A 15,038-nucleotide genomic window follows, 5' to 3' on the forward strand; every position below is an offset into this window, starting at 1 on the left:
GGAAAGTCTTAGTATTATATGCTTTACGTTTCGAACATTACCAAATTTGTAAGTTAATTTCGAAACGGAAACTTACAATAATAAGTGTATGATTCCCTTAGTATTTTAAGAACTCAATGAAATACTCAATGAAATAATAAATGTGTATCAATCTCATTAATATTAAGATTCGATACGACGATCAGGAAAATTTGACCTTAACAGAGGTCTAGAGTACATCAGTGAAAATGGGAAAATTTGACAGCATTCAGACCCTCGAAATGTGTACTCACAATCCGTCAGGTTGACATACATAAAGGAAAGAGAAACACCAACGCTCACTCACTAAGTATATACATAGCACAATAAGTATGCACTCTACTCCGAGCGGGTGGTACGTTGCGGACCATGGTATGTTGTTGTAGAAGTCTGGGCTCGGGCTACTTGCCATTCAGCCTCGATAACATGCCTCTCCATTGAGGCTTGGTTTTTCCGGAACTCCCTTATCTCAGCTCTAGCAGCGGTAATGTCTTTCTGGAGGGAAAAGGTGTGCTCTATTGTTCGATCATGTTCTTCATCCAGGCGACGAAGACGTACTGCATTGATTTGGGAAGTGGCATCAACGTCCATTATTTGGTTGGCGTTTACCCTTGCTTACTCACCTTGATTGGCGATGCGACGAACCATGATAGGGAATGCTCTGTCAGCTAAACCTCCGTTACTGAGGTTATAAAAGCCTTGTCCCATGTCGTAGGGTGGACGTTGTCCTTGTTCCCTGCTCCATCGTTTCAGATCTACAACCCAGAGGGGCACCGGACCCTGAAAGTTCCATCGGGGGTTTGGTGCCTTCTGGGAAGGATTGTAGACCTCGGGGTTTACTCGCTTATTATAATTTTTATTGTGTCATAAATACTCCTATAGTATTTAAATTTGTAGGTTTGATTATAGTGTTACTTTGGTAAGTTTTTGACTTGTTGCTCACTATGACTATTCTCCGACATACGTTGGTCATATCTCGGATAAATATAATTGATCAGACTATATTCATCCTAGATCTGATTGCATATTCCGAGGCTTAGGCATAGTGTCCAACTTGTCTTAATACTTTTGTATGGTTCTAACTATGACATTAAACTGTTGCATGCATGTATTTGTACATTTATGAAAGCTAACATTTTTAATTTAATGAAGTATGGTAGGCGTGAAAACATTTTTTTCAGAGAGTTTTAGTCCCCTTGCATTTATAGTGTGTATATCTTATGTGGTTCTATATACTTAGTTCACTATAAACAATGCTCTAATACCAATCTGTCACACCCCCAAACCAGAACGGCGGAATCGTTCGAGGGCGGATGACTTCATGTAGTATCATAACAGTTGAGTAAAAAGTAAAGAAAGAAAACACGACCATCATATATATAATTTAAAAAGTTACATTGTTGATTGTAATACATGTTTCAAAAGAAATTACATTATGATGATATAATAAGTTTGAAATTTGACGCCTTAGCATTCCTTCCCCAAAAGTTGTTGTTATACGTATATTACTGAATCCCTGAGAAATAGAAGTAGTTTTGAAAAAGTGTCAACAATTAAGTTAGTGAGTTCATAAGTGTTTTTGTATAAGATATGGATGCTATTTTGTAATGATTAACTGAGTTTGTTACTATAAAATCCAATATCTTCCATAAATGAATAGTAGTTTTTAAAAGTTCCAAAAACCGGTGTGCATAAGTATTTTCCATACCGAAAATAGTGTAAGTAGATTTATATATGTATACATAATCACTAAGACGTTTGATAGCCTTGTACATCTAATGTTTTTAATACTTCATGTGAGTTTTATAACCGTACTATAGACCCAAACTTCCTGTCACAACGTTCTTCATGCGTTGGAATGATATGACGTTTGTCAACCCAGACCTGCCGGTCCAACTGTAGCTAACAGTTTAGGTGCGGGATTGTCAATTTCGTATAGATCTATACACAAGTATCACGCTCTCCCTACAGGAGATTATGGTTTACAACACATGACTTGAAATGCGTACATGAAAGTACGTGAAGTTAAATGTCTCACAAAAGTTTGTATCAAATAGATATACGTATGAAAAGTCCATTTTTCTTGTAAATGTAACTGTTTCCTTTCTATAGTGTTATAGAGTGTAAAATATCATGAATATCTCATAAACTATACCTATTATAGTTTTTCAAAAGTGTGTTTCATTTGAATGATAAACCTTAGTGTGCTACCACATGTGCATGTAAAGTATAACATTTGTAATAACGTTATTTTACTTATTTAACATTTATACACAAAATGTAGATAAAGCATTAGAAACTGTATGTAACGATTTGCATTTTAACATAAGTTTTTCTTGTGTTTCACTTGTATGTCTCCCCCTAAAATATAGTAAAAACGTGAGAATAAAGGGGTATGAACTCACTTGGTAGAAGTGGCAGTTTGATGAACAGGAGACTAAACTCGAGCAACACTTGTAACGACCCATCTCTGGTACGTTGCTTCCATGATATTTATTTAGAAGTTTTCAAGTGGGACTCAGCGAGTCTATAGCCCGACTCGTCGAGTAGGGTCGGGATTTCGAGCGTGTGTAAGTCGGCGACTCGGTGAGTCCATATTCGGGACTCGGCAAGTCTGCCTGCCAGGAAGAAACCCTAAATCCCCGGGTTGCTCACTATTTAAGCAATGTTATGTGCCCCAAACTTGCCTCCTTCACCCTCAGAGAGCTGTGAGAAACCCTAATCCATCCCTTGATTGATTAAAGTGTTTTTGTGTGGAATCTTGAAGGTTTGAAGAAGAAAAAGAAGAAAGAACCAAAGAGAAGAGGTGTAGAGCAAAGATCCAAGGGAAAAATCAGAGTTCATTGAGGTATTTCTCGGATTCCTTCTGTTTTATGCTTTAAACCTCCATTAGAACACTTCTAGGGCTAGTTTGATGTATTTTCCAGACCTTATAGTTGTGTGGATGCCTTAATAGATCGAGATATCCCTAGATCTGTTTGTTTAGGAGTTGTAGAGCCCGGATCTATTGGCTTTTGAAGATGCTTTGCATGAGAACCCTAGATCTAGCCTTTATTATGTTTTTTTGAGCCTTATAATCTTCATGGATGCTCATGGGCGCGTAAAGATAGAATCTTTACGTGCTAATCAAGCTAAGGGAACCCAGATCTATAAGTTGTATACGCTGGATTCAAGCAGAATCGAGTTTAAAGTAGCTGCATGCAAGCGACTCGGCGAATCGGAACAACGACTCGGCGAGTCAAGTCGCGAGTCCTCAATTTTCCCCTTTTTGAGTGATGCCGAGTGGGGACCAGTGAGTAGTAGAGTGGACTCAGCGAGTCGGAGGTCAGACTCAGTAATGGAGGGACTCGACGAGTTGTTCATATAACTCGGCGAGTCCAAGGCAATCTTCTTAGCTCGAAGAACAACTCGTCGAGTTGTTCATACGACTCGGCGAGTCGGATGCAGATTGTCTGAGTTTTAGAATCAAAGGGGAACTCGTCGAGTTGATGCCATACTCGACGAGTAGCCACGAGTAGGATCGAGAAGTGAGAATAGAGACTCGGCGAGTTGGCGGCCCAACTCGGCGAGTCAGGTCAACTGTAGGTTGACTTTGACCGGGAGAGTTTACTTTGACCAGGGGTAAAAGAGTCATTTTACCCCAATGCAGTGATCAGTATCTGATTGAGTGTGTTTATGGAATTGTAGCTGGGGAGATACTGGAGCACCAACAGATAACTTCCAGAGCCATACACACAGCAGCCAGTTCACGAGGTGAGTTTCCTTCCAGTAGGAACGGGTCTACGGCCACAATGCCGGACCGTTTAGTTAGCAGTAGTTCCGGACTTTAGTCTGATGCAGTAGTTAGAGTGCTTGATGTCTTTGTGATTCAAGCATGTTTTGTGTTGTGTGTTCCGGACTTCAGCCCGATGCAGTATATGTGTTATGTTAGCACATACGTGTTTATGATATGCTATGTTCAGACAGTCCTGGACTTCGGTCCGATGCAGTTAGTTCCGGAATCCGGTCCGATGCAGGGGACATGGTCCCAGTCAGTTCCGGACTGCGGTCCGATGCAGCTAGTTCCGGACTTCGGTCCGATGCAGTCAGTTCCGGACTTCGGTCCGATGCAGTTAGTTCCGGACTCCGGTCCGATGCAGGGGACAAGGTCCCAGTCAGTTCCGGACTTCGGTCCAATGCACCTAGTTCCAGACTTCGGTCTGATGCAGTGGGCAAGGCCCAGTATGTGGTTTATTTGTTATTGTGTGGTATGTGGTAGTTTGGGGGAGCTCACTAAGCTTCGTGCTTACGGTTTCAGTTTTGGTTTCACGTACTTCCACAAGTAAAGGGAAGAGCTGGGGATGATGGCATCGCACACACCACAGCTTCAGTTTTTGTCCTGGGAGATGATATAGTTTTCTTAGATATGTTTTGATACAGTTGTAACTCAGTTTTCTCATAGTATTTTAGTATGATTTGAGATACGTACCGTATGGTTTTATTATATGATACTCAGTTTTATGATTTTTGGTTATATTAAAAATGAAATTTTCGGGTCGTATTTTTGGGATGTTTCAAGTTGGTATCAGAGCCTTGGTTTGCGGGATTCGGATACACTTCCGGGTGTATCTGAACTCAAACTAAGGGAAAAATAAAAAGATTTTCAAAAGGAAAATGTTTCTAAAGAATTTTGAAAAGCACTTAGGAAGAAAAGAATTTTTAAACAAGATAAGGGTGTGGTGCATGCGATCAGTCGAGCTCAAGTAAGTACTCCCAAATTACCCATACAAGTTTATTAGTTCAGTTTCAGTTTTAGTTCCATTTTCAGTTTCAGTTTCAGTAGAACAGCATGCTAGTATAGGACTAAGGATCTAGGAGGATTCCTTATGTGCCTACTATATGTGTTTCAGTTTTATCAGAATTGCATGTTAGCATTGAGTAGATAGCAGTAGGATAGCCTGTTTAGGTTATGCCTGATAGTATGAGTTTAGCATTGTATGCCAGTACAATTTTCTCGTTATGAGGATAGAATTGCTTGAGTAGTCTCTTGTGTCCGAAGGTTGCTTGCTTTGTGCTTTGTGGGACTCCAAGTGATGGGAGTTAGTCATTTGGTGAATACGTCATGTCACATGTGATCAGGGTTGAATAATCTCAGAGTGTTGGATTTGGCCCTATTGCGCAGCTCTTGTTTAAGTCCAACCGTTGTAGGGACGAGCTTTTTACTCAAAGGATTATCGGAGCCTCATCACATGTGATGGTATTCAGGTGCTGGCTAATTAGGATTATAAGGAGACCTTCAGCAGCTGAGGACTGGTTTGAGTCAGAGATTTCCCTAGGGCAAGCCTAGGATGAGAGTAGCAGAGATCAGTAGTAGTAGAAGTGACTTGGTGGAGTCAAGGCAATTCTTGAGGAAAGTACGGATAGATGTGGAAGGTAGTATGGGCTCGTACTACTGAAAGCAGAGGATCCAAACTCGAATCAAGGAAGGCTGAGACAAGACCAGGAAGCTAGTAGTAGTATCAAGGATCCCTTGAGATATTTCAGTTTTCTGATGTGGCTATGATGTGTTTCAGAATGGTGGTTTTGCGTTCGAGGCCAGCAGCCGGCAGTGGAGGTGCCGGGGAGGGATCAGGATCAGGCTCGGGGGACGAGCGTATGGATGAGAAGACCAGAGAGTTTCCTTCTTCAGAGATTACTCGTATCAAACTGGAGCAGACTCATGTGATCTTCGGTTCGATCAAGGAGGGTATCCTAAAGTTGATGGATGAGAGGTTAGGCACCTTCCGTGCCGAGGTGGCGGCCATGATGGGGTCGCGCACACTTACGTTCAGGGAGTTCAGGGCATGTGGAGCTCCAGATTACCACGGGGCGTGGGACCCCATAGCGAGTACTAGATGGTTGGCAGATGTGGCCAACGCTTTCCGCTCGAGCAGGTGTCCTGAGGGGGACAAGTTTAGATTGGCGTCCTGCCTTCTGAAGGACAGGGCACGGGATTGGTGGGAAGAGGTCGGACATACCATTGGAGATGATGCAGCGCTAGATGCCATGACCTGGGCTGATTTTTTCTACCAGATTCAGGGCAGAGTTTGCACCGGTTATTGAGGTGCAGCAGTTAGCTAGAGAGTTTCAGGACCTCACCCAGACTACAGAGACCGTGGCGGAGATCACCGCCAAGTTCAGGGAGAGGGCTCTTCTCGTTCCTCAGTATGCAGCCGATGAGGAGATGAAAAAGGCCCATTATCATGAGATGCTGCGGAGCGATATCCGCTAGTTTGTGAGCCGGTCCAGCTGTAAAACGCTGGATGACATGATTGCTAGGGCTCGGGAGAGGGAGATTGACCTTGAGATGGAGAAAAAGAGGAAACCGGAGGCGGTTTCGGGTACAGGTAGTTCGGGCAAAAAGCCCAAGGTTTCAGATCACAGATCCAGGAGTCAGCAGAGCCACGGTCGATGTTGCAAGTGTGGGAGATTGCATGATGGGGTGTGCAAGGCAGGGAGTTCCGGCTGCTACAATTGCGGTCGGACTGGGCATTTGAGCAGGGATTGTACGGCCCCTGCTACCGCCATTGCAGCATCAGATCTGATTTGCTTTCAGTGCAATCAGAGGGGACATAAAAAGTCCCAGTGCCCGAGTTTAGCTGCAACAGGGAAGGTGGCTGCACCTGCCCCTGCTACTTTGAGGATTACAGATGGCCGGCAGGGCCGAGCAGAGGCGCCAGTGGCGAAGAGTAGAGCTTTTCAGATGACAGCATAGGAGGCACGAGCGACTCCTGATGTGATGAAGGGTATGTATCTTCCCTTCATCTCGATATTATTATTGATTGATTATTGCTTATGATTATATCTTTTGTATAGGGTCGTTCTCTGTGAACGGCATTTCTGCTACAGTATTATTTGATTCGGGGGCTACCCGATCGTTTGTATCGCTGGCGCTTAGCAAGAGATTTCGTAGAGCTCCAGGGGAGCTGGATTGTCCACTAGAGGTTGAGATAGCAGATGACAGGACCGTGAGGGTCGCCAGAGTGCATAGAGGATGTTCTCTTCAGTTGTTCGACGAGCAGTTTTTGGTGGACTTGGTCCCTATTCCCTTGCGAGGGAATAAGGTTATAGTAGGCATGGATTGGCTGAGTCCCAATGAGGCAGTGATTGATTGCGAGCTACAGCTAGTGAGAGTTCGCACTCCCAGTAGGGGAGAGTTAGTGATTCAGGGCGAGAGGCCACAGTGCGGACCAGCTTTTTGTTCAGCAGCGAGACTGAGGCGCTATTTTCAGCAGGGTTGCGCCGGATATATAGCTTATGTTGTAGATGCCCGAGAGAAGGGTAAGTTGGCAGTAGATGATGTTTCGGTAGTGCGAGACTACCATGATGTATTCCCAGAGGATTTTCCTGGGATACCTCTAGAGAGGCAGGTCGAGTTCGGGATTGATCTGATTCCGGGTGCGGTGCCGATAGCTAAGGCACCGTATCGGTTAGCTCCCCCTGAGATGCAGGAGTTGTCTACGCAGTAGCAGGAGCTGCTAGACAAAGGTTTCATCAGACCGAGTAGTTCGCCTTAGGGAGCTCCGATTTTGTTTGTGAAGAAAAAAGACGGGTCGCACCGTATGTGTATAGATTACCGGGAGCTGAATAAGGTAACGGTGAAGAACCGTTACCCACTTCCGAGGATAGATGATTTGTTTGACCAGCTTCAGGGAGCGTCTTGGTTTTCCAAGATCGATTTACGTTCCGGGTATCATCAGATGCGAGTCAGAGATGAGGATATGCAGAAGACTGCTTTCAGGACCAGGTATGGTCATTATGAGTTTGTGGTGATGCCATTTGGGCTCACCAACGCTCCAGCCGCGTTCATGGACCTCATGAACCGTGTGTGCAGGCTGATGGGAGGAAGTGTAGGACCCCGATTTGTTGGGGCAAGGTCGGTCAGCGGGTCATTGGGAGCACAGAGGTGGTGCTCAAGACGACCGAGTTCATTCAGCAGGTTCGTAGTAGACTGCAGACTGCGTAGAGTCGGCAGAAGAGCTACGCCGACAGGAGGCGTTCAGACTTGGAGTTCCGGGAGGGCGATATGGTCCTTCTGAAGGTATCACCTTGGAAGGGTGTCATCAGGTTTCAGAATAGGGGCAAGCTGGGTCCTAGGTTCGTTGGTCCTTTCAGGGTTTTGGCCCGAATGGGTCGGGTTGCTTATCGGTTGGATCTTCCAGCAGAGCTTAGCCAGATCCACAACACTTTCCATGTGTCTCGGTTGAGGAAGTGTTTGGTGGACGAGTCAGCAGTTGTTCCCTTAGAAGATATTCACGTTGATAGTAGCCTAAATTATATTGAGAGGCCGGTCGCGATTCTGGACCGGAAGACAAAGACCTTGCGGAACAAGGTAATTCAGTTAGTGAAGGTGCAGTGGCAGCACCGGAAGGGGTCTGAGTGGACGTGGAAGGCTGAGGAGGAGATGAGAGAGCACTACCCGGAGTTATTTGCAAATTCAGCCGTAGCAGACTTTGAGGACGAAGTCTGAGTCAAGTGGGGGAAGATTGTAACGACCCGTCTCTGGTATGTTGCTTCCATAATATTTATTTAGAAGTTTTCAAGAGGGACTCGGCGAGTCTATAGCCCGACTCGTCGAGTAGGGTCGGGATTTCGAGCACGTGTAAGTCGGCGACTCGGCGAGTCCATATTCGGGACTCGGCGAGTCTGCCTGCCAGGAAGAAACCCTAAATCCCCGGGTTGCTCACTATTTAAGCAATGTTATGTGCCCCAAACTCGCCTCCTTCGCCCTCAGATAGCTGTGAGAAACCCTAATCCATCCCTTGATTGATTAAAGTGTTTTTGTGTGGAATCTTGAAGGTTTGAAGAAGAAAAAGAAGAACGAACCAAAGAGAAGAGGTGTAGAGCAAAGATCCAAGGGCAAAATCAGAGTTCATTGAGGTATTTCTTGGATTCCTTCTGTTTTATGCTTTAAACCTCCATTAGAACACTTCTAGGGCTAGTTTGATGTATTTTCCAGACCTTATAGTTGTGTGGATGCCTTAATAGGTAGAGATATCCCTAGATCTGTTCGTTTAGGAGTTGTAGAGCCCGGATCTATTGCCTTTTGAAGATGCTTTGCATGAGAACCCTAGATCTAGCCTTTATTATGTTTTTTTGAGCCTTATAATCTTCATGGATGCGCATGGGCGCGTAAAGATAGAATCTTTACGTGCTAATCGAGCTAAGGGAACCCAGATCTATAACTTGTATACGCTGGATTCAAGCATAATCGAGTTTAGAGTAGCTGCATGCAAGCGACTCGGCGAGTCGGAAGAACAACTCGGCGAGTCGAGTCGCGAGTCCCTGATTTTCCCCTTCTTGATTGATGCCGAGTAGGGACCAGTGAGTAGTAGAGTGGACTCAGCGAGTTGGAGGTCAGACTTAGTATTGGAGGGACTCGACGAGTTGTTCATATAACTCGGCGAGTCCAAGGCAATCTTCTTAGCTCGAAGAATAACTCGTCGAGTTGTTCATACGACTCGGCGAGTCAGATGCAGATTGTCTGAGCTTTAGAATCAAAGGGGAACTCGTCGAGTTGATGCCATACTCGACGAGTAGCCACGAGTAGGGTCGAGAAGTGAGAATAGAGACTCGGCGAGTTGGCGGCCCAACTCGGGGAGTCAGGTCAACTGTAGGTTGACTTTGACCGGGAGAGTTGACTTTGACCAAGGGTAAAAGAGTCATTTTACCCCAATGCAGTCATCAGTATCTGATTGAGTGTGTTTATGGAATTGTAGCCGGGGAGATACCGGAGCAGCAGCAGATAGCTTCCAGAGCCATACACACAGCAGCCAGTTCACGAGGTGAGTTTCCTTCCAGTAGGAACGGGTCTACGGCCACAATGCCGGCCCGTTTAGTTAGCAGTAGTTCCGGACTTTAGTCCGATGCAGTAGTTAGAGTGCTTGATGTCTTTGTGATTCAAGCATGTTTTGTGTTGTGTGTTCCGGACTTCAGCCCGATGCAGTATATGTGTTATGTTAGCACATACGTGTTTATGATATGCTATGTTCAGACAGTCCCGGACTTCGGTCCGATGCAGTTAGTTCCGGACTCCGGTCCTATGCAGGGGACAAGGTCCCAGTCAGTTCCTGACTTCGGTCCGATGCAGCTAGTTCCGGACTTCGGTCCGATGCAGTCAGTTCCGGACTTCGGTCCGATGCAGTTAGTTCCGGACTCCGGTCCGATGCAGGGGACAAGGTCCCAGTCAGTTCCGGACTTCGGTCCAATGCAGCTAGTTCTAGACTTCGGTCTGATGAAGTGGGCAAGGCCCAGTATGTGCTTTATTTGTTATTGTGTGGTATGTGGTAGTTTGGGGGAGCTCACTATGCTTCGTGCTTACGGTTTCAATTTTGGTTTCAGGTACTTCCGCAAGTAAAGGGAAGAGCTCGGGATGATGGCATCGCACACACCACAGCTTCAGTTTTTGTCCTGGGAGATGATACAGTTTTCTTAGATATGTTTTGATACAGTTGTGACTCAGTTTTCTCACAATATTTTAGTATGGTTTGAGATACGTAGCATATGGTTTTATTATATGATACTCAGTTTTATGATTTTTGGTTGTATTAAAAATGAAATTTCCGGGTCGTATTTTTGGGATGTTTCAGCACTTCGACTGGAGAAAGTCGATTTCTCGGAAATCTCGGAGCTTCGGTCCTTCGTCGGAGCTTGGATATCGAACTGGGGCATCGGGGTATCTTCAAAACGCTCGAAAGTGAGAAAATGGGAGAGAAATGGTGTAAATTAGCAAAAGAATTCGGAACCCTCGCATCTTATTTATAGGGATGGGATGAACCACGAACGCGAGGCGTTCCTACGAAGAACGTGGGGCGCTCCCTCGGACACATCGCGTTCGGAGCCTTCGTGCGTCATTGCATACGAACTTCGGGCTCGATGGGTGATGGGACTCGCTCTGGTCGAAGAACGCAGGGCGTTCCCTCTTGGACCAGCCTTGGACTTTGTGCCCCAATCTTTGAAATTACGTAACTTTCGCGTACAAGCCCCATTTTGACGTTCTTTACATCCACGCGTAGGTGAGAATATAATCTACAACTTTCATTTAGACTTCATTGGCAAATTTTGACTTTATTTTTAATTATGTACTTTTAATAGGCCGGGACAGGAAAAAACCATTAAAAATTCATAACTTCTTCATCCGATGTCCGTTTTCGTCTGTCTTTTTACCATTGTATTACTATTGTCGAGATCTCCAGTTCTAGTTTAGGTCGTGTCGGCTAAATATCGCTCGATCTCTATTTCGAGTTTTTAGCTGTCTACCGCTACTCCGAAACTTAGAAAAATCATAACCTCCTCACACGAAGTCAGATTCGGACGTTCTTTTTATGTACGTTCATGGTTTAATGATATCTACGACATTCGCTTAGATACTTAAGGCTAAAAAGTATTTTATTGAAATTTCGCGTTTTACGCTTGACAGTGTTTTACTGGTTTTGTTGCGGATTTTCGATAGGTCATAACTTCTTCGTTAAAACTCGTATTTTTGTGTTCTTTATATGTTTGAAAACCTTGTTACGATATCTATTACTTTATGTATCCTAATTGAGACTTTTGAACATTTCATTTATGATGCTATTTTTATTTATTTATTAATTCAAAATAGATTACAATACTTGACTTAGGTCATTACATTGACTTGAAATATCGGGTTGTCACAAGTAGCTTCATTTCTGCATGGACTCATCGAGTTCCCCAGTGGACTCGGCGAGTTCATCAGTCAGAATGCATAAAACTCGATTTTTTCAACTTTGAAAACAAGCAAGCATCAAGTGTAATAGAAAACAATCCTAGGGTCTGATACCACTGTTAGGTTTTGAGCACTATAACACTTCCTAAGTGCACATGCAACCCTAAATTCTTTGGATCTATATTTTCTCTAATTATACATGCATTTTCTTTTTCCAAAGAATTCACCCTAGCTAGCATACAATTGAAGCTATATATAATTAAAACATAGTTAGGATGCATACCTCTTGAGTAGGGTAGAGTTCTTGACCTTTGGAAACTTGAGCACCTCAAGTGTGATGCCTCTAATGGTTCACAAACACAAATATGCAAAGGAGGTTCTAATATAATAAGTTACTTGTCTCTCTTGAAGGTGCAACCGATTTTGGTGCATGAATGGGCTATTTATAGTTGTGGCAAGTGCTAGGGTTACACTTTGCAAACCCTAATGATCCATGACTTTCCACATTCCTATTATCGATGGGTTTAACCTCTATGGACTATCCATGGGTTATATTATTGGTTTAGCCCACTTACATAATCTTGGATCACTTAGCCCATACTATAAGTATCACTGATTAACATAATCAATCCCTCCATATTTAATTAGTTTCTTTTGACCACAAAATTAACTCCAAATTAATTCTTGGACAATACTAATTAAATAACCATATTAATATATTATACTTATAATATATTAATAAAACGTAAATAACCTTATTCTCATAAAACCATCCTATCAAATTGCACTGGTAAAAGCAACCCAAAAGGACCATGCTACTATCGGGTCAAGTACATACCAGTTATAATTGTGGGATTAGACACCAAATCCAACAGATTCGACCCATATCGACGTCATGATGTAGTTGTTGGATTAGTGTCTAAGCCCGTAACTATATTTGGTATGTACTTGACCTGGTTGTGCATGGTCCTTTTGGGTTGCCTTCACCAAAGCAACTTGACAAGGTAATTTAAGGAGAGAGAGAGAGAGAGAGAGAGAGAGAGAGAATATTATGGTTTGTTAATATATTATAAGAATAATATATTAAATTAGAAATCATATTTATTTAATTAGTATTGGTCATAAATTAATTTGGTGACTAAAAGAGATTAATTAAATAAAGGGGCATAAACTGTCAAATGTATGATAGTTGAGTTTTGGGCGGGGAAACCTAATGAACTAAAGGGGGAACGAAATTATGATGGGGATCCATCATATTTTCGTCCAAGGCCTTATTCCATAAGGTTCCTTAGGCTGCTTGGTGGCTAAGTTGTCCTTTAGGGTTTAGACTAAAACCCTAGCAGCCTACAAATATGACCCTTAGGCTATGAAAATCGGCTACACTTGATTCCAAGAGAACCCTAGGGCCAATTTTAGCATCTATCACCCTCTCTCATATTGCGTTCTTGCTTGTGGGGTTTGTGAACCGTTAGAAGAGTTATAATTGTGACTCTAAGCTCAAGGTCAAGAAGACTCCAAGGATTTCAAGCAATTTGAAAGAGGTAAACACTTAGATTTTTTCTTATGATGTTGATTTAGAATTATTTATGATAGATCTAGGGTTGCAAGTCTTGGATTCAAAGCATTTACAAGATAGAAACCTAGATCCAAGCATTAGGGTTTGTATGAGCACATAGGATTGTTCTTATGCATAAAACCCATCACTGGCATCAAAGCCTTGATTGTATGAACACATAGGATTGTTCTTATGCATAAAACCCATCAGTGGTATCAAAGCCTTGATTGGTTTCAGTTGTATGTGATGCTTTAACTGTTTAATTGCTGAAAATCATTTTTTCTTGCCTCTGTCTGACTCAGATCGGCGAGTCAGTATCTAGACTCGGCGAGTTGGCCCGACTCGGCGAGTCCAGGTCTGACTCGGCGAGTCTATGCATCAGGCAGAGGATATTTCAGGATTTTGTTGCTGTTTTGTAATGGGATTAATGCCTAAATCATTTTTTGAAGATAAAATACAAATTTTATTGTATTTGAATGATTATCCCTGCCAAAACAATAGATAATTGCAAATCTTTTGAATAATAGTTGTTTATATGATAAATATGGATTATTTAAATTATTTGGTAATTATTTTATGACTAAAATTGGATTAGGTCAAATATAGATAATTGTGAACTTAATTGTTTAATTTAAATTAATTGTTATTTGATCCCTTTTGTTTTTGAAAAGTTCAAAACTTGTCCTCTAGTTTTGAAATTTAAATTTTATGATTAAAAGTTTAATTTTGAATAATTTAAATTTCAAACCCTTAGAATTTTACAAGTTTAAAATTCAACCCTATACTATTATATTATTACAAGCTTAATAAATAATATATATGTATAACTTAAAATGCTAGTCTTACCGTTAGTAGTCCTCATTCATAAAGTCGGTCTATAAGGAGGGTATAAGGTTGCTGCCTATAAAATGGCTCTTAATGGGTGTACAGTCACACCCACCGCTTGCTTGACTGGTGGAGGGTCGTTAGCCGAACGGGTAGGATAGGGCAATCCTCTCCTCGTTAAAAGTATAATGAAAAATACAAAGTAACTACAATGATTTACAAATTCCCAATCATAGTTACTTTAGGGTTGAATGTGAAAATGATGCTAATCCATGGAATTACACTTTATACCCTTGTCAAACGTTGGTGAAGCGTGTGTGGATAACCAGCACACTAATTTGGGGATGACATTGGTAGCGAAGGGTGACTCGGTGTTTGTCATAGATCAATGGAGCGTGTGTGGTTTACTGGCACATCGATTAGGTGATAAAGACATTGAGTGCACCATGTTGATTCGCATGGTTATTCACAACTTGTTTGCGATCCTCGGTATCCCAGTCGTAAATTTGAAGTGCATATCGAGATTTAAACATGCCACTGAAAAGTTCAATGAATCTCAAAGATCAAGGAGTTTTCAAATACATTTAAAACTTAAATCTCTTTTTCGTTTTTCATGGTGAGAATTAGTGAATTGTCATTCACTTACCTTTAAATTATTTACTTTTAGAGTACGACATCCCTTTCTAAGTTATAAATAATGTTGTTGGGTCCTAGCCCTAGTTTCTCATTTGGGTGTTTAATAAGGGACTCATTTCTAATCAAACTTTGTTCCTTTCTTTTTCAGATGTCTGCAAACAACAACAACAACAACAACAACTCTTCTGGGTCATTCTCGTTGATGAACCTATGTCAAATGTGACATTTGATGGGTCAAACTTCAACAAGTGGATGAGGTTCATTCGCATGATCACACGCTACGAGGACAAAGAATATTTC

Source organism: Lactuca serriola, chromosome 5, assembly GCF_051521515.1.
Source record: "Lactuca serriola cultivar US96UC23 chromosome 5, Lser_US96UC23_V15, whole genome shotgun sequence".
Classification (NCBI taxonomy): Eukaryota; Viridiplantae; Streptophyta; class Magnoliopsida; order Asterales; family Asteraceae; genus Lactuca; species Lactuca serriola.